The following is a 21002-nucleotide window of genomic DNA, read 5'->3' on the forward strand; positions in this document are numbered from 1 at the left end:
TGTAATGTGTGTGTTGGTAATCTTTTTCATTCTTTTATGTATGGATAACCATTTCTGCAGACACCATTTATTGAAAAGACCATTCTCCCTCAGTTGAGTGGGTTTGGTGGCCTTGTTGAATATCATATGACTGTCTATATAAGGATCAATATTAGAACTCTCAATTCATTCCATTGGTTAGTGTGTCTATACTTGTGCCAATACCATGCTGTTTCCACTACTGTATCTTTGTAGTATGATTTGAAGTCAGGTAGTGTGATTCCTCCAATTTCATATTTCATTTTCAATATGTTCTTGGTTTTTCAGGTCCTTTTTCCTTTCCAAATAAATATCATAGTTAGTTTTTCTATTTTATGAAAGAATACTGTGTTGATTTTTACTGGAATAGCATTGAATATGTTTATCAGCTTTTGTAGGATAGTCTTCTTAATAATATTTAATCTTCTTATCCATAAACAGGGAATGTTCTTCCATTTATTTTGGTCTTCTTTGATTTCTTTGGACAGTGTTGTATAGTTTTCTCTGTATAAGTCTTTTACATGTTTAAATTCATTCCTATGTATTTGATTTTTTATTTATTCTCATATGTGGCATTTGTTTTTGAATCCCTTCTGAGATTGTTCACTATTCATATACAGAAGTACTACTGATTTTTGTACATTGATGTTACAGCCTGCAACTTTACTGAACTCATTTATGAGTTCCAAAAGCTTTCTTGTATACTTCTCAGGGTTTTCTATGTATAGGATAATGTCAGGTGCAAATAGTGAAATTTTAACATCTTTCTATCCAATTTAGATGTCTTTTATATCTAGTTCTTGCCTCAGTGCTCAAGCAAGTACTTCTAACGCTATGTTAAATAGAAAGGGTGATAGTGCACATCTTTGTCTAGTTCCTGATCTTAGAGGGAAAGATTTAAGTGTTTCACCATTGATTCTTTTTGCCTTTATTTGTTTTTTTAATATTACATTAAAACATTATGAGGTTCTCTTATACCCCTACACCCCTCACCCCACTCTTCCCCCCATAGCAACATTCTCCCCCCTCATCATGAGACATTCATTGCATTTGGTGAATACATCTCTGAGCATCATTGCACCTCATCATCAATGGTCCACATCATAGCCCACACTCTCACACTTTCCATCCAGTGAGCCATGGGAGGACATACAATATCCGGTAATTATCCCTGCAGCACCACCCAGGACAACTCCAAGTCCCAAAAACGTCTGCACATCTCATCTCTTCCTCCCATTCCCCACACCCAGCAGTCACCATGACCACTTTCTCCGCACCAATGCCACAATTTCTTAGATTACTAATCACAATAGTTCATGAATAAAATATCAGTAAGTCCACTCTAATACATACTCAATTCCTCCATCCTGTGGACCTTGGATTGGTTGTGTCACTCCACATCTATATCAAGAGGCGGCTTAGATTCCACATGGATGCTGGATGCAATCCTCCTGCTTTCATTTGTAGGCTCTCTTGGCTCCATGTTGTGGTGGTTGACCTTCTTCAACTCCATGTTAGCTGAGTGGGGTAAGTCCAATAACCAGAGTGTAGGAGTTGAAGTCTGTTGAGGCTCAGGGCCTGACTATCATATGGTCAGTCCAGAGATTCAGATCCCCTGGGTATATATTAAACCCCAGCACCATCTACAATTCTGGTAAAGTAACAAGCAGGAAAGGCTTATGAACAAAGATCACATCTGAGTCCAGCTCCATCACACAGAAACACAAACTCCATGGAAGGGCCAACTGACATGGCAATGTACTCCATCTGCCATGACCATAGAACCTGTGAGTCTCTGTAGTCCTCAGAAGAACCAATACCCAGGGTTGTATCTACTTTATCTCTCTCTGGGACTCTGCTGAGTTGTACATAAGGGCAACCCCTCTGATAACCTCCCAGCTCTTTTTTGAAGACTCATAGCCATATAAACTCATTTGTTCTTTCCATTCCCACCTTGATTCAGGTCAAAAAGCATTTTTAACTCCTGTATTTTAAGCCTTCGTTGAATGGATGGGGGAAAGGTGCTGAAAGAAATAGTATTGGATATGAGTGCAGTCTGTAAAATGAAGTCAATACGCACTGTGTAAGATTACTGTATTCTAGTTGATAAAATTCCATCCCACCAAGAGATGGTTTAACAATTCACTTGTTTCTCTACATGGACACTAGAATCAGACATTCAAGAAAATGGATGGCAGACATCTCTCATTGCGGAATGGGAGGTTACAGATAAGCAAGGGGAGGAGGCTGGAATATTCTATGTGACGATGGTATAAATCTTGACACCTTAATATGAACTCCTGTTAGATTAACATAGATAAAGAGGGTAACATGCAGAAATATTTTAGATGTGTGTATATATATGGATTATTGTACACACATGGATTTCCTTACTCTTCTAGCAGAGGAGGCCCAGCGGTACAAGAAGCAAGAAGCACAGCTGGTGCCCAGACATTTGGTTTTAACCCCATTCTCCAATACAAGGCTCCTTGGAGAAATGGCTGACACTAGTACTGGGGAAAGAAGAACCTGGAGCATCTTATAGTCCCTGAAAGCAAGTAGGGGATAAAATGAAACCCTCGATGATGGGGTTATATCAAAGTGACAGAGGGCACAGCTGAAAGGGCTCCCTTAGAAAATTTTGTAACAAATTGAACAAAATAAATAAAAATATTACATCTCAACCCAAAATATAATGTAAATGTTTTTTGTCCATCCTGATGTAAATAAATTATTCAATAAATAAATAAAATTGGAAAATATCACATATTGAAGAATTCCAATAATTTATGCAGCTATTGCTGTTTCAAGACCAAGGGGCAGTTATCCCACTCCTAAATGTGGGCTTCACCTAGGGACTTCTTTCAGAAAGTGATATATGGAAGGCAGAAAAATGAGAAACTTTATATTGGAGGGAACCCGAAAACACTGTTGGTCAAGGTCAACATCAACAATGATAAATTAAATTGATAGGATGTACGCTGGATAGGATGTAACAAAAATGAAAAGGGCACTTTATCTCTGGTGCCTTCCTTCAAAAAAAAACCTACATAAAGCCAGTCTAATAGTAAAATATCAGGCAAATTGAAACTGAAGAACACATTACAATATATCTCACTTGCACTAATCCAATTATTCAGCTCATCAAAAACAAGGAGAGTCTGAGAAAATGTCATTAACACAAAGAACTGAGAATTTCCACAAATAAATGTAATCTGGCATTCTGGATTGGAGATGTTTAAACATGGGAATTTGAGGGCATGACTATGGAATCTCTCTCTACCAGCCTTGCAACCGTTCTGGAAATCTGACTCTTATAAAAAAATTAAGATTGCAAAAACCAAAATTATCAGTAAAATGCAAAAGTCCAGGAAAAATGAACTCTGAGCCTCATTCCAGATGATGTTGTTATTATCACACTGAGGTAAATTGCACATTCTTCATCCATTATATGAGAATAGCCAAACTAATTTCATATAATAATTGGTAGAATTAAATGAATATATAATTTCCTGCATTGTGCCTAGTATTAATAGTGAATATTTTACACATTATTATCCAACCCCACACAGATTCACTCCCCATTCTTCTCCATCCCTCATCATCTCCAAAGTGTTTTGATAACAGCAATATCCAGATTGACCCAGAGTGAGCTTTCCAAAGGGCAAGATTTTTCATGAATATCACCCTCCACAAATCTGCTTTGACTCTCCAATAACTTCAAACATGAATATCTATCTTGTGGACAAAAGCCTCTCTGTTCTCTGGCTGATGCCAATCAGTCCATGCTCATGATCCACATTCGACATCCTGCCCCTCCTTTTTCATCAGATATTAAGAACTACTTTTAAAACCTCACTATAACTTACGGTTACAGTGATCCCACATTTGTGTCTCTGTCATTTCTTCTTGGTGTGCCTCTACCTCTTCTCCTGAAATGACTCCAATGTCTCCTTTAGGTTCAGTACCATAGTCAGCTCGCTTTCAAAGCCTTCACTAACCTCCACAGGAAGCATCCAAACTTTTGGATCCTTCATCAGGATTTCAGAATGAATTTATTATATTGATTGCACTAATTTCTATGAGTCCTGCCTTTTTCGATATAATGTCTTTGAAAAGAGGAGCACTGTCTTACTCATTCATTATTTACTAAATATTTAGAAGTCATTGATGAATAAATGTTTGTTTAATGACTAAAAGAAAACTGAACGAAGGTGAATAAACAGATACTTTCAAAAATTGCAGAGATAGAAGAATGAATGAAATAAGGAAAAATGCTCCTTTTAGAGGCAAGCCTCATAATAAAGTGTTAATGCCAGAGGAGGCAGATTGGAGAAAGTTGTTTTGGCATATTCATTATATACCTCCACTCTGGCTATTTATATATGCAGGACTTTGCATTTTCAAGCAATCTCTGTGCTCCTACCTTCTTGCTATACCTATATGTATGACCAATTAAAGGTGTCCATGCAGCATTAACCCTTTCCACAAGTTCCCATTAAGATTCTGTGACTAACCCTGAAAGTATAAAGGCATAATTTGTGTGACGGCTTGCTCGGTTGGTAGAAGTGGGGTCTGGCTGCGGACGAGGGGTCGGTACAGCTTGGGACGAGGGGTTGGTCCCGCTTGGGACGAGGGGTCAGTCCCACTTGGGACGAGGGGTCGGTCTGGCAGCAGACGAGGGGTCGGTCTCACAGGGGTTGCGCGGTTCGGCTGACGGGGTCACCCGGCAAAGCCGGTGATGAGGGGGTCACCTGGAGAAGCAGGCAATGAACTGGGGACAAGGGAGGCCAGGCCCTTGTCGGGGGCTCTCAGGACTGGAGGGCGCATGGCAGAAGAACTACCGCGGAGACAAGGTAAACACGCAAGTCCAACTTTATTGAGGGAGAGGCAACAGTTTTATAGGGGCTGGGGAAGGCTAATTGGTCGAAGCCATGCCCTGTTCTGGTTGCCAGAGAAAGTTCAGTGGGAGGTACTGGAGGGGGGAGGGGTGGTGGTTAGGGATTGGCTGTTGCTGTTGCTGGGGGAAGTGGCAGGGTTTAGTGATTGGTGGCTGCTGTTGCTGGGGTAGAGGGCAGACTTGAGTTTCCCGCCCATGCCTGGCTGTTGCTGTTGTGGGGGGGGGGGGCAGACTGGAATTTTCTGCCCTGCGCCTGCGCAGGGAGAAAGAAGAAGAAGGGTGTTGCCTCATAAGGCATTGTGTGGCGCTATCTGGGAGGAGGGGCGGCCGCGGAAGCATGGCTGCCCAGAAGGGGAAACCCAAGGGCACTCTGCACCCAGGCCGAGCTCTCTTAGGGGTGGCGGTGAGTCCGACCAGCCACCCTATTATGGGGCAGCGGCTTGGAATTAGGCCTACCGCGGCCGCTCCCCCGCCGGGCCAGCAAACCACACTTCAGCCGGAGGGGTGACCGCAAATTTGCATTCACCAAGACAGATTATTGCTTTGATGATGGATGAAGTTGGAATCTCTGCTCCAGCGAAGGGCAGGGAGATGCCAAAACTTACAAGGTCGCCAGAAGACACAGTTGTGTTTTCTCCTCAGGAGAGGTTAGTAAAGCAGATTGAGAGTCTGTAGGGGAAGCATTTAGAATTTTCATGCTTTCAAGAATTAATAAGTCTCATTAATGAAGTATGCTTTTGTCTCTCTACTCCCTGACACATTTACTTCTCTGGAGGAAAGAATGCAAAACACATTGTAAACTTGTGCCAGTTTTGAACTTTGTGAGAGAATTTGGAGCTCCATGTGCATCACTTATCAAAGAGGACTTCTTCCTTCCAACAGGAGGTCACCTACTTTAGGTGAAGGCTCTAGTGCTGCAGGGTTTCCGATATGATTTCCCTGTAGTAAATTCTGGAGAGTGATTCTGGATACACTAAAATATTTTCTGTCTTCAATCTGTCTCCTCTGGATTTGGCTCTCCTTCATGGGGCCACCCTCTCTAAAAAGGGTTTCCTCTTCTCTCACTGATTCTCCTTTCCCACCAAGAGTTTACAATTTCCATTCAACTCACTCAACTATTGTTTAATAAATTATTCAACAAATAATCAGCATTATTGAATATTAAGCTAAGAAGGAATGGTAAGATATTGTCCTCCTTCTTTGCACCTGAGAGTCTAAAATGTCAAGGGAAATGGAACTAAATAAGTAAAATACCCTAAGTTGTACTGCAGCTGTGGTAAATTGCTATTCCAAATGAATACAGGTTGGATTTTCTATTTCTTCCCAGAGGCTCCTGAGAGTTTGATAAGGATTACATAGAATGCATAGATGACTCTGTATACTATTGACATCTTAAGAATTTTGATTCTTCCTAAACATGAACACAGGATAGCTTCCCATTTACTTTGGACTTCTCTAGTTTCTTGCAGTGGTATTTTGTTATTTTTTGTGAACAAGTCCTTCACCTACTTAGGACAAAAATATATATTATTAAGTATTTTATTCCTTGAGATACTATTGTGAATGAGTTATTTTTAATTTCCAGTAGAGAATATTCTTTGCTAGTGTAGAAAACACAGCTATTTTGCAGGTTTACCATAAAACTTGCATTGGACTGGATGCATTTATGAGCTCTAGATGTTTTCTTGTGAATGACATGGTAAGCTTCCTATATAAAGGATCACGTCACTGCTGAAAACAGATATACTCTTTCCTTTCTAATTTGTATGTCTTTTATTAATTTTCTACATAATATCTGAAGCAAAAACTTCCAGTAAAATATTCTTTAGCAGTTGTGAAATCAGATATTCTTGTTTTGTTCCATTCTTCAATGGGAAAGATTTTACTCTTTCAGCACTAGCATTGGGTATTTGAATTCCTGTGTTTTTTTTATATATATTATTTTTATCATGTTGTGTAAGATATCTTGCATTCTTATTCATCTGCAGATTTTTATCATGAAAGGGCATTGGATTCTATCAAATGCATTTTCTGCACCAATGGAGATTTTCATGTGATTTTCCCCTTCATTTTGTTAATGTAGTCTATTGCATTCATTGAATTTATTATGTTGAAGACATCTGAAAACTGGATAAATATCACTTGAACATGGTGGATAATTCTTTTAGTATTCTGTTGGATTTGATAGGCTGGAGTTTGTTGAGAGTTTTTCAATGAGTATTCTCAAGGAAAATTAGTCCTTGGTTTTCTTTCCTTGTGTCTTTATGTAGATATAACAAAACTGAAAACTGAGCAAACAATTCACCAATAGAAGACAATTGAGTGATTTTCCATAGCCATTTGTAGATTCTCCATGAGAACAAATCTATATCCTCAGGTCATAGTGAATTATTATTGTTAAAAAATATTTTAAGGAATCTGAAGATTAAAATTCTACTATTAAGTCCATTGAGATTTTTTTTTTTCTGAGACAAGTATAAGAGGACCAGGAATGGTCAAGTAAGTAGAGTTCTAGGAGTGTGAGGCAGATTTGAAATAGTCTGCATCACCCAGCAGGAAAATGTTTACAAACATCTTTTCGTTTTTTCTTCCTATTTTCATTTATATTTTGAATATTATTTATTTTTCTCTTTTTTAAAAAGAATTGCATTCAAATATATAAGAGGTCCCCATATAACCCCCACGCCCTTCACCCCACTCCTACCACATCAACCACCTTTTAATCATCATGGGACATTCATTACATTTGGTGAATACATTTTGGAGCACTGCTGCACCACATGGATAATGGTTTACATTGTAGTTTACACTCTCCCCCAGTCTACCCAATGGGAATCATAGCTCTTTGAAGACTCGTGAGCCTTTTCCATGATTCCTAATACAGCTAGGTAGGTCATTGATTCTTAAGAAAATATGCATTGTAGAAAGCACCGCCTAGGTATACTAGCAATCATGGAAAAGTCTCATGAGCCTTCAAAGAGCTACAATTGCCCTCTTTTCTAAAATACCCAAAAAGTGTAAGTTTGGCATCCATATTGAGTCTACATGATCTGGTGTGAGGCAGGTAGGGAGGACTTGCTCTTAGTAGCCAATTCTCCCTCTTTCTGGTTTTCATTCCAGTACTCCAGAGGATGGTGAAGTACCGGGTGTATTTCCTATTTAACCAATATTTATGGCAAAAGTGTCTCCTACCTGGGTTGCAGAAATTACTGCACATGTTTGGTGTCAACAATTTCAGTGGAATCTTCTTGATTATACAACATTCTTGACAGTAAAAGAAGAAACAAATTTCTTGGTTGCCCTGTTTTTCATAATTTTCTCCTTCCAATTACTTGAAAGATATACCTCTACTTTCTTCAACAACATTCAGAGTACATGCTTATTAAATTACTTCTCAGCATACTAATAGAGATTTTTTTGAAAAAGAGATCCTGTCTAAATAAAATCAGTCATAAAGGTAAACTATTTTATACAAGATCTGATTGTACAAACATAGATCTTCCAGGTGAGAAAACTGGGAATTCATATAGCTGTTACTGGGTATGAGAACAAGAATGACACTATTTCCATTGGGACAAAGGACACCACAAGAGTATGTATAACACTGGCAATTCTGATTCACAATAGATTACTTGCACTCATCCCTAAAGACGGTGCATAGGAAAATTTTTAATAAGCTGACTGGTTTATGTGATAAAAGATTTTGTTCACTATCATAATCCAAAGAATTTAGTTTTAATTGCACTGGAGCAATTGCCAAAAATTGGCAAGCTGGGGATTTTTAATTCTCAGATTAAGGCACATTCAAAAACAATAAATTTTCTAGGAACACATGAATCAAATTTATTTTCTTGATAAATACATCAGATGTTGGAAAGACTCAAAATCAGAGTCTAATCCTGTGCATTGATAAATTACAAAATAAGATGAATTCACACATTGCCAAAGACTGATATGAATGAAAATAAATTACCAGATCACATTTATTTTTCAAAATTGGACACTAGCTCAGAACAATTTTTAATTCCAAAATGCCACTATAATTGTAAAGGCATCTATTCCTCCACTTCGTTTTTGTAGTGTTCACCTCATGTATTTTGAGGTGCACTGGTTAGGTAAAAAAATTGTTTTTGATTGTTCTTTCTTCTTGAGAGATTACCTCTTTTCCTAATATGTAGTGTCCGTCTTTATCTCTCACAATAATTTTACATTTAAAGACTATTTTGTCCAATATTAGTATAGCTACTCCTGCCCTTTTTTAGTTATCGTTTGCTTGCAAGATTGTTTTTCAACCATTCATTTTCAACCTCCTTGAATCCCAGGGTCTAAGATGTGTTTCATGTAGATGGCATATTGATGGGTCATATTTCCTTATACATTCTGCCAATCTGTGTCTCTTGACAGGTGAGTTTAATCCATTAGCATTCAGTGTTACTACTATCAAGGAATTACTTATATTTGTCATATTTTCTTTAGATTTGTTTATGTCAAATGCTCTTTCTTGCCTCTTACTCTCTTTTTAGTTCTTCTTACACTTTCCTCCAACTCTTTCTCTCCTGTTTTCTTCCTTTGACCTGTAGAACTCCCTTTAGTATTTCATGAAGGGGAGGTTTCTAATTGGCATAATCTCTTAGTTTCTGTTTATCTGTGAATAATTTGAACTCTCCCTCATTTCTGAATGCCAGCATTGCTTGACATGTGTTCTTCACTGGAGTTGTTTTTTTTTTTAAATTCTTTTAGTACCTTAACTATGTCATACCACGGCCTTCTTTCTCCCATGGCTTCAGATGAGTAATCAGCACTTAATCTTATGGAGCTTCTCTTGTGTGTGATAGTTCTCTTTTCTATTGATGCCTTCAGGATTTTCTCATTGTCTTGAGCATTGGGTATTTTGATAAGTATATTTTTTTAGGGTAGGCCTGTTGGGATTTATGTTTGGGGTGTGTTGCACTCCAGGACATGTACATCTGTCATCCAAAATAGTTTAAGAATTTTATAGCCATTTTTATTTCCTCCAACACCCCTTCTGACCCTTTCTATTCTCTTCTCCTTCTGGGACGCTTATAATGCATATACACGTGTGCATTTTGTATTGTCATTCAGGTCTATAAATCCCTGCTGGATTTTTTCTTTTTATCTATCAACTTTACAATGTTTGATTTCAGATGTACTGCCTGTATAACACTAATTCTTTCCCAAGCCTCTTCAAATCTACTGTATTTTGCTGGTAGTGTATTTTTGATGTCTTGCAATGTGCCTTTTATCACCACCATATCCATTATCATTTTGTGTATTTTTTTCAATTTCTTCATTATGCTCTCCAAGTGTTTTCTTAATATCCTTAACCTATTCCTTCACTTCTTTAAGTTGGTGAATGATATTTGTTTGGCAAGCTTGGATTAGTTGTTCGATGTTCAACTCCTCTTCCTGGATTTTAGTTTCCTCAATGGATTGGTCCATATCAGGTTTGTCCAGATGATCAGCTTCTCTGTTAACTCTTGGGTTTTATTTGGGTGCTGTTTGCATATGTATGTTAAGTTTTCTTTTTTAAATTTTTTCTATCTTTATTTTTAAAATATTATAATAAAAAATATGAGGTCCCCATGTACTCCCCACCCCCCTCCCCCATTTCTTCCACATTAACAGCCTTTTTCATCAATGTGGGACATTCATTGCATTTGTTGAATACATTTTGGAGCACTCCTGCACCACCTGGAGAGTGGTATACATTGTAGTTTACACTCTCCCCTAGTCCATCCAGTGGGCCATGGCAGGACAAACAATGTTAAGCATATGTGCCTGCAGTAGCACACAGAATAACTCCAAGTCCTGAAAATGCCCCATGTCATATTTCTTCTTCTCTTTCCCTAGCCTCAGTAGCTACTCTAAACACTTTCTCCACATCAATGCTGCAATTCCTTCCATTAGTGATCACAATAGTTCCATAGTAGAATATCAGTAAGTCCACTCTGATCCATACTCTATTCCTTCATCCTGAGGACCCTGGGATGGTTATGTCCACTCCACCTCTACATCAAGAGGGGGCTTAGATTCCACATGAATGATGGATGAAATGCTCCTGCTTGTAGTTGTAGGCACTGTTGTCTCCCTGTTGTGGTTGATCTTCTTCTCCCTGTTACCTGGTCAGTGTAAGTCCAATCAGCCAGAGGATAGGAGTTGCAAGTCTGCTGAGACTCAGGGCCTGGCTGTAACATGCACAGTCCAAAGATTCAGGTCTCCTAAGTATACACCAACCCAGGTGCCAACCCCAGGTCCAGTAAAAGTTACAGAAGGTGCAGATGTAGAAAGGTCATATCTGAGTCCAACTCTATCACACTCAGGAACACAAACTCCAAAGTAGGGACAACTGACATGACACTGAAATCCAGAGTCACCTGCCATGACCATAGAACCTGTGGGTCTCTGTAGCTCTCAGGAGAAACAATACCTGGACTTGTACCTACTTTGGCTGTCTCTGGGACCCTGCTGAAGTGTGCATATATGTGACCACTCTGATGACCTCCTGACCTTTTTTTGGAGACTCATAGCCAATAACGTAATTTTTTTTCCATTTCCCCCCTTTATTCAAGGTCAAAAAGCAGTTTTTAACACCTGAAATTACATGTAGGCTGAGATATTCTGCTGGTCTGAGTTGACCCTTTTATTCAAGGTCTTTTTCTAGTTACATCATCTGCTGGTGTTTGGTAGTAATTCCTCAGGGCCAAGGAGGCTCATCCCTGGGAGTCATGTCCCATGCCGGGGGGAAAGTAATGCATTTACATGCTGAGTTAGAGTGTGGCCACATTTGAGCAACATGGAGATTCTCAGGAGTTAACTCTTAGGCACCCTGTAGCTCTAGTCCTGGTAATTAAGGCATACAGGGTAATAAGCATAGTCATCAGTATCATGGGCTCATTGTTAGACCATCCTTCTTTATTGGTTTTTGCCATTGCACTTGGGGATTTTTGCTGTTCCATAATGGAATGTGATAGAGTTCCCCTGGCTGGGAACTCAGCACTCCCTCAATTGTCATTTTAACTGTAACCGCTATGAAAATATCCAAATATTTTTATGTACCCTGTATACATGCCCTGGAGAACTCCCTCCCGACCATGTGCCCCCTATCTATAATACCCAGCACCAGTATTCCTCCCATGCCATAGTTGAAACTCTCTGTGATCCAAAACTTCTTTAAAAATGAAGTCTATTATATTGCCAGGTTCCATTAATAGTAAAATGGAATATAGCAATGAGTTTAAAGGTTAGATATAGAATACAAACTATTTTAGAAATATTAAATAAAAATAAATTGGAATATAAAAAATGAAAAATCAAAAAAACTTTGTTTTTTGACATTTTGCCTTTCATCACTGCTATAGGTGTTTCCCTGTATGTACAGAGGTAAGGCAATTTCTTCCATTTCTTCCTCAGTATCTACATTCTTTCTCTTTTTTTGTTTTAAGTATTAAGTTTGTCTTCACAAATTTTTACATCATAGTATTTCACATATACAATATACTGTACTCCTACATATCCAACAACAAGCACTTTGTCCCTTCCCCAGCAATGATCTTTTTAGATGTTCATATTTGCTGTAGCTGATGTACAGATATCAAAACTATAGCTTTCTAACAAGGTTACACTTGGGTTTACATTATGGTTTGTATTTTAGACTGTGCAATCTCTAAATTTTTACATTATGCTTTACATTATGATTTACATTTTAACCTATAGGCTCATAATCATTTTTGGTGTAATTTAACCTGTACAATAGCCATCCTTGCATAATCTTGTGGAACACTTCCATTGCCCCACAGTTACATTGATTATATCTATTCAATACCTCTTTCCCCCTCCCCTCAGTGTCCACAGTGACAATCAATCTTCATTGCTTGAAGGATCATTTTCAGAGATATTTGCAACAATGTAGAGGGCTTGACATACCAGACTGTCCTAACCCATTGGGAGCCACCAATTCTCTCCAGAGATACAATTCGCTCTATTTGAGAACCTCAGTCCTCCCCAGGATGTGGGTATACCTTCAGTCTCATTGTATGGGTTTCCATACAATGATAAAACCAACTATGATAAAATGAGCACTTACATACTCCCTAAAAGCCTGCCCTGTCTCATCCACCCTTAAGCATCTTAAACAGGTAGCCTTCCTTATTATATTTTCTAAAGATTTTTCTTAACATTATAGTTTCAACCACACATATATGACAATCTCATATGTTCAAATGTTCCCCCTACTCTCTCCCCAATTTCTTTGGCCATCTGACCCATCCTCCCATCCTTAGCCCGCACCAAGCCCACAAAGCCCCACCCAAAGGTATCCCTATGCCCCTAATTTATCCCTTCCCTGTACAAATCCTTACCTCCAGCTTATCATAGATTTCACCCATGGAATACTGCTCAATTATAAGAACGAATACAGCACAAACACATGTGATAACATGGATGAATCTTGAGAATCTTACATTGAGTGAAGCAACCCAGGCATTGAAGAACAAACACTACATGATCTCTCTCATATGAAACAAGGAAACCAAGCTGCCTCAGAGTGCTATAGACTAGATGATAGGAATTTGGGTGGTGGAGGAAGTTTGTGAACTGACATTTATATGGGTGAAATCTATGATAAGCGGGAAGTTTTCTTTTTGACACTTTATTCTTCTTATTCTATTTCTTGGCTGTTGTCTATCTTCCATTGAAGATAAAAGATTTGGGCCAGGGAAATCAAAAGAGGTAAGGAAAGAAAAAGCATAATAGGAGTATTGATAGTAAATATAATAGAGGAACCATATAAGACCTAGAAGAATGAATATTAAACTCGTGTAAGCAGGGTAGAATTATAGGAATAAAAAGAGTGAAATGGGAAGTTCAATATGTAGTAGACTATATATCTTCTATAGACTATAGTATGAATTAAAAGTCCAGTGTGATCACGAGAGAGGGAAAGAGAAAAGAAAGGACAATGTCATAAGTAATTAATAAAAGATAGAAAGCAATATAGAAGCGTTATAAATAAAAAGCCAGAAAAAAAGGGGCTAAACAAAGAGAGGTGGGATTTAAGAGCAACAACAGAAGGTGGAAGATAGAAAGATGTAGGAAGGAAACTGGTAGCCAAAATCAGTACACAAATAAAACTGGAAATTGAGGACAAGGAAGCACAGCAAACAAGAAACAAGCCAACAGTACCTAAAGAAAAAAAGAAAATAAAAGATTGGGGAATAAAGCAGAAGGAAAAACAAGAAAACAAAACAAAACAAGCCCTCAAGCAAGGAGTCAACCAAACCTTAAGAAAAACTAGAATCCTCTCTTACACCCCTGTGGAACTTGGCAGGATGCTGGTGTTTATCAATCAATAATTCTGCAGCTGTATCTCTGAATTTTTAGGTGGGTTTTAGTGAAAAACTTACGTTAAATTTTTAACAAAATTTTTTTTTATTTTTTTAAGAAAAATAAGGGGCCCAAGGGAAGCTAGTATAAGGATAATGTCTTTGTTTTCCCTGTATAAATATATCAACTAGATGTTTAATATCCCAGTGGGTCACTACTCTAAGAGGAGCCAGGCATTGAACCAGAGGCCTTACATATTCAAGGCTGAAATTCTTGCCCTGAGCCAAAACCTCTTCTGGGTTGATCCATTCCTAAAAAAGAGACCCCTTCCTGTGGCAGGATCTGTTCTTTGAACTTGAAGTGCTGTTGGAATTTTTACTGTGATTGTGTTGAAACTATAAATCAATTTGGATACAACTGTCATCGTCATGATAGTTACAGTCTCATCAGTGAACACAGAATATCCATCCAATTGTTTAGGTCTTCTTTGATTTCTATTCATGTGGCATTTTATGATCTGTAATAAGAATTATTATCTTAGGAAACTCCAAGAGAAATTTCCAGAAAATTTTCTGCCTATCAAAAAAAATTGTTTGGCTGCACCATGCATATTTGGATGAAGCGCTGAGATTAGTGACATTTTCAATTTTTGAATCATCAGAAGTCTAACATTTGTTGCAATCTGACCTAATTTAACTTGAATGTGTATAAGACAGGAACATGTGTGTGATGGGATGTGGATTATTGCAAATTTAATGAGATGTTAACTCTGGTTCAGTGATCTCTTCCTAAAGTGAATCAAAACAAACCTTGACAACAACTATAAAAGTCTTTGGTATGAAATATTATTTTTCACCAAACCCATATATCACAGGAATAATTGATTTCATCTGGCAATGACCATTTTTCCAATGCCTACTACAATTTTATATGTACCAGTTTCCTGTGATAAATCTTTTAGAGCTGAAACTCAGGCAGGAGATTTTGTCTTCAACAAGAGGCAATACAATCTCAGAGGTCAAATGTTTTCAAAGAAACTACAGAAAAAAGAGACAGAATTCTAGAAATTAGACATTTAGCAGATTTTCTCTCTATGAAGTGATAAAAGCATCTAGATTTAAATCTTCCAGTGTCTGGCTTCTGTTAATCTTGAGAAAACTCTAAACTTGAGGCAAAAGATACTTTAATAGAGAGAGTGTCTCTTACCTGGAAAGCTTTCTTAAGGCCTGCTTTATATCCTTGTTTCTAAGGCTGTAGATAAAGGGGTTCATCATGGGAGTGACCACCGTGTACATGGCTGAGGCTATTGTGCTTGCCCTTGAGGTTTGGGTAGCAGCAGAACTAAGATACACTCCAAGACCTGTATCATAAAACAAGGTCACAACTGAGAGGTGGGACCCACATGTAGAAAATGCTTTGTACTTGCCTTTAACTGTTGAAATTCTCAAAATGGAAGAAACAATCTTAGAGTAAGAGAAAAGGATCCCAGTGAGTGGAATAACACCCAGAAGTCCAGTTGCAAAATACATCACTAAGTAATTGAGGAAGTTTCCTGAAAAAGCAAGTTGAACAACTTGATTAAGTTCACAGAAAAAGTGGGAGATTTACAACTCTGTACAAAATGACAATCTTAAAACGAATAAGATATGCAAAAGAGAGTCCAAAACACTCAATAACCAGGATGCCAAAAGCAGAAGGCCACAGAGTCTGTAGTTCATGATGACTGTATAGTGCAAGGGGTGACAGATGGCCAAGAAGCGGTCATAGGTCATCACATTCAACAGGAAGTTGTCTAATCCTGCAAAAAGCAGGAAAAAGTACATCTGGCTAACGCAGTTTTCGTAAGATATGGTTTTGCTCAGTGTCTGGATGTCCAACAGCATCTTTGGGGTGGTAGTAGAGATGAAGCAGATATCAGTAAAGGACAGGTTGGAGAGAAAGAAGTACATGGGGGTGTGGAGGTGGGAGTCTGAGACGATGGCCAGGATGATGAGCAGGTTCCCAAAGACAGTGACCAGGTACATGTATAGGAAGGTCCCAAAGAGGAGCAGCTACATTTCTGTACCTTCAGAGATTCCCAGGAGGATAAATTTTGAAACACATGTTTGGTTTTCTGGTTCCATGTAGATGAAACATCAAGCAAAGATAACTGAGCAATGCAAATTTAGTCAAAAGCAGCTATCACCAAATTAACATAAATGCTATTGTTTGTGTTAGGCCCAGCGCTCTCTTCTTCCTCCCTCCTTAACACCTTTTCTTGCAGGTGCACGCTCCTAACTGATATGGAACCAGAGCTCCTATCCCTGCTCCTTCCAAACTCCTTTCCTAAACATTCCAGTCTAATAGTAGCAACCCATGTGTGAGGGACTTGGGTGAAACTACAAACCCTGTATGAGCTATCACACCCTGAACTTAAACCTGCAAATTGAATATAAAACATCACAAACGATCACCTTTGTAGTCTAGGCCCAGAAAGAATTATAAATGCCCCCACTCCCCTCATTGGCTGCTGCTGTCTATTTCAGATGCAGCCCAATTGCTAAGCTCATTAAACGCTTTGCTTGAATCATTGTCGGCTCCAAATCTAATTTATAAGACATCTTCCTTCCTCTGCTTCCCTTCAAACCTAAAATTTTGGTGACAAAACTCAGGAAGCTGAGATCATGGGAGTCCAGTTGTCTGATCCCTTTTCTGTCCACACTGGCAGGATTGTTCAGTCTCACACCCTCCTCCATTCTCAGTTGTCCAGGAAAACTCTCACAGAAAACTGGGTAAAGAGCACCACCCTTTTCCTATCTTCCCACCATCCTCTTCTGCTCTGTTCTCTGTTGTCCAGGACAATGTTTCTCTCTTAAAAACCACAGCACTGGGTAGAGGGCTGCCTCAGGGTCCAGAGCCCTTTGTTGCATGGAGTGACTAGACCAACGGATGCTTCCCGCTCATCCTCTGCTCTGTATCTGATATGAAGAGACTCAGGGTGAGATGCACCCTGTATTCCACTGACACCTCAGGACTTGTTGAAATCTCCTTAAACCAATGGGTAACACCCAATCCACCTCCCTAAAAACACCCCCTTTGGGTGTCTCTTCTGAAGTCTTAAAGATCTTGGTCTTGAAACTGATGTCGGGCTGAAAAGGCTCATCTTTTACTGTAACACTGCCTAGCATCATAACCAACTCAATAAATAAATCAATCTGGGCAAAAAATGGGGCCTTAGATCGCAAATTCTCACAGACCTCAACAATTCTTGTCAACACTTGAACAAGTGGAGGGAGGTCCCATATGGCCTAGCAATTTTTGAGCTGTGCAAGTTCCCCTCCTTCTGTCAGTTCTGTCCCATTTTTTCAAATTCTCCTCCTTCACTCTCCTCTCTGAAACATTCCTTGCACCATGAATATCTCATCAAATACATCCTCTGATCTAGGGAACAAATGTATTCCTCTACCTATGTGCCCACTCTGCCTGCTGCTCCAGTCCCCTCTGCCCTTCCTGCTTTTTTCCCTCATTCAGAAACTCCCTGAGCCCCTGACTCTACTTCCAAGTCAGATTCACCTAACCCCATATGTGCCCATGTTCCCTTCTCCTTCTCTGATCTCTTCCAGGTTAAACACCATTTCAGATCTTATTACTCTCATCCTTCTCATTTTATCTAACAATTTCCATATGTAACATTCTTTTGTGACCTTACTTGGAAAAAGTATCATTCTTTACAGCTGTTATCCCCAGAAGGAAAAGAATGTGTTTGGCTTGAAGCCCAGACCCATGCAAATACCCTAAATCAATTAAGTGTTGCCAACAGCCCTGTGAGAGCCATGGCATTTCCCCCAAAAAAGCCAAGTCTTAAATCCTCCACACTACAGAATTCCCAGCAGCCATGCTACTCCAGGCAGGTGAACAAGAACAGACTGGGGCAATGCATCAAATGTAAAAAGGCTAGGCACTGGGCCAAGCAGTGCCCAAACCCACAAGCTCCTCCAGAGCTGTGTCCACTGTGCAAGCAGGGGATCCACTGGAAGTCTGATTATCCCCAGTCATCTCAAGGCAAGAGGACACTAGTTACCAAGACAGACCCAACTCCAGCTTCAACCTCCCAGACCTTCTGGGCATAGCAGTGGATGACTGAAGATCCCCAGGGAACATGCATGTCTCCATGTCCACTCCAAAGCAGAACCTCAGGTAACTCTGATGACGGCAGGTAAGCCAATTTCATTTCTTATTAATATGGAAACCACTTACTCTGCCCTTCCCAAATTACCTGGGCCCTTAACTCACTCCTCAATCTCAGTAGTGGATGTCAATGAAATAGTTTTATAACCTTTCTTTTACTGTACTCACTAAAAAAGCCAACTGTTCACTCATTCTTTTTTTAAATGCTCCCCCACTGCATTGCGGTCACCCCTCGGGCTGAAGTGTGGTTTGCTGGCCTGGCAGGGGAGCAGCCGTGGCAGGCCAAGCCACTGCCCCCATAATAGGGTGGCTGGTCGGACCCACCGCCACCCCTGAAGGAAGCTCGGCATGGGCGCAGAGTGACCTCGGGTCTCCCCTTCTCGGCAGCCATGCTTCCGCGGCTGCCCCTCCTCCCAGATGGTGCCACACGATGCCTGTGGGGTGGCACCCTTCTTCTTCTTTCTCCCTGCGCAGGCGCAGGGCGGAAAAATCCAGTCTGCCCTTTTCCCTTCCCCCGTCAGCAGCAACAGCCAGGCATGGGCGGGAAACTCAAGTCTGCCCTCCACCCCAGCAACAGCAGGCACCAATCCCTAAACCCTGCCCCTTCCCCCAGCAACAGTGACAGCCAATCCCTAACCACCACCCCTCCCCCATCCAGTACCGCCCACTGACCTTTTGCCGGCAACCAATCAGAACAGGGCGTGGCTTCGACCAATCAGCCTTCCCCAGCCCCTATAAAACTGTTGCCTCTCCCTCAATAAAGTGGACTTGCGTGTTTACCTTGTCTCCGCGGTAGTTCTTCTGCCGTGCGCCCTCCAGTCCTGAGAGCCCCCGACAAGGGCCTGGCCTCCCTTGTCCCCAGTTCGTCGCCTGCTTCTCCAGGCGACCCCTTCGTCACCTGCTTCTCCGGGCGACCCCTTCATCGCCTGCTTCTCCGGGCGACCCCTTCATTGCCGGCTTCGCCGGGCGACCCCGTCAGCCAAACCGCGCAACCCCTTGTGAGACCGATCCCTCGTCTGCTGCCGGACCGACCCCTTGTCCCAAGTGGGACCGACCCTTCGTCCCAAGTGGGACCGACCCCTCGTCCAGAGCTGGACCGACCCCTCGTCCGCAGCCAGACCCCACCTCTACCGACCGAGCAAGCCGTCGCAGTTGGCGCCCAACGTGGGGCAAGGCAACTCCACCACAGCCTCACTCCATAACCTGGCGCCCCCCCCCTCTTCTCACCTTGGGACTTCTCTCGTGCAACATTGCTGGTACCTGAGCCTTGGCTACCTCATACGATCCACGGCGGTCTGGGAGAATTGCTGGATGGCTTTCTCCTTCCATGTCGGGGGCTTATACCGACCCGCTATGATTAAGAGGAGCCTTGGATTTTTCGGGAGCATGCGCTTGCACGTCTGAAGTAACCCTACCATAGCCCTACGCTCTCCTCTCTTCTCACCCCTATCTTTTCGCTCTGCATTGCTGCTCCTGAACCTTGGCGACCTCATACGATCCACAGCGGTCTGGGAGAATCGCTGGATGGCTTTCTCCTTCCATGTCGGGGGCTTATACCGACCCGCTATGATTAAGAGGTGCCAATAAAACTCTCAGGAGCGCATGCCTGAGCACCTCCACCCCTGCCTTCACCTCTGCCTCCTCCCCTCCGTACTTGCTCCCCTTTGCCTTGCTCCACTGCTCGTCGTCCTGCCCTCCCCTCGTCGGGGCCTTCTCTTGACCCGCGACCACCGTCGGAGTCCCATCGGCTCCGACCCCTCGTCTCACCGCGCACCTTGGCTCCCATCGCCGCGCTCTCAAGGTAAGGGCCCCTTTTCTTATTGGCTCCAAAAGGCCATTAGCAATGGGTAACATCCTATCTGCTAAGCAAGCCCCGCAAGTTCGGGTCCTCACCGGTCTCCTAGACACTCACTGGTGTAAGATCTCTTTCAAACAGCTTCAAGTATATTGGGACCTGCTTCTCCCCTTTAATCCGTGGCTTAACACGTGTCAGCTTTGGGTCCCGGACACCTATACTCACCTTATAGATAGGGTCACTTCTGCTGTGGAGCAGGAAGGTAAAAGATTCCCTCCTGGCTTATTACAGGCAACATGGAGTCCAGAAGAAATCTTGAAGGGTATAATCTATGATATGCTATATAAAAAAGGATTTAAAAGCAGCTATACCAAGAAAGTAAGAGTTATGAGTCAACTGTAAATAAATTATATATTTCTGTTAATGTGTTGTAATTGTTCTGTGTTTGTCTGTCTGTTCGTTCAATGTCAACGTATATTGTGATACCTCCGGATGGTAAATATAAATTACTAGAAATCTTTAAAAGAGCTCTATTCAAATGGCCAAAAATTAAATAAGCGCTTATATTAATACTTAAGTTTATTATATTAATACATAAGTTTAAATGTTAATAAGATATCTACAATTTTAAAAAAAATTGTAAGTCTTAATTAACAAAATTAACTGTACGTCTTCATAAAAAGTTGTTCTTGCCTAGATTAAAATGAATAACTTATTTTTCTTCACAGGATAATATAAAGAATGTAAAACATATGAATATTAAAAAGGTTAAAAGTTTGT

General features: G+C 40.6%; 1 pseudogene; it reads right to left on the reverse strand.

Moving 5' to 3' along the window:
* Positions 1-15420: 15420 nt before the first annotated feature.
* On the reverse strand, positions 15421-16383 carry LOC131276776 (olfactory receptor 7A17-like; annotated as a pseudogene).
* Positions 16384-21002: the final 4619 nt, after the last annotated feature.

The sequence above is a fragment of the Dasypus novemcinctus genome, chromosome 30 (genome assembly GCF_030445035.2).
Source record: "Dasypus novemcinctus isolate mDasNov1 chromosome 30, mDasNov1.1.hap2, whole genome shotgun sequence".
In the NCBI taxonomy this organism is placed as follows: Eukaryota; Metazoa; Chordata; class Mammalia; order Cingulata; family Dasypodidae; genus Dasypus; species Dasypus novemcinctus.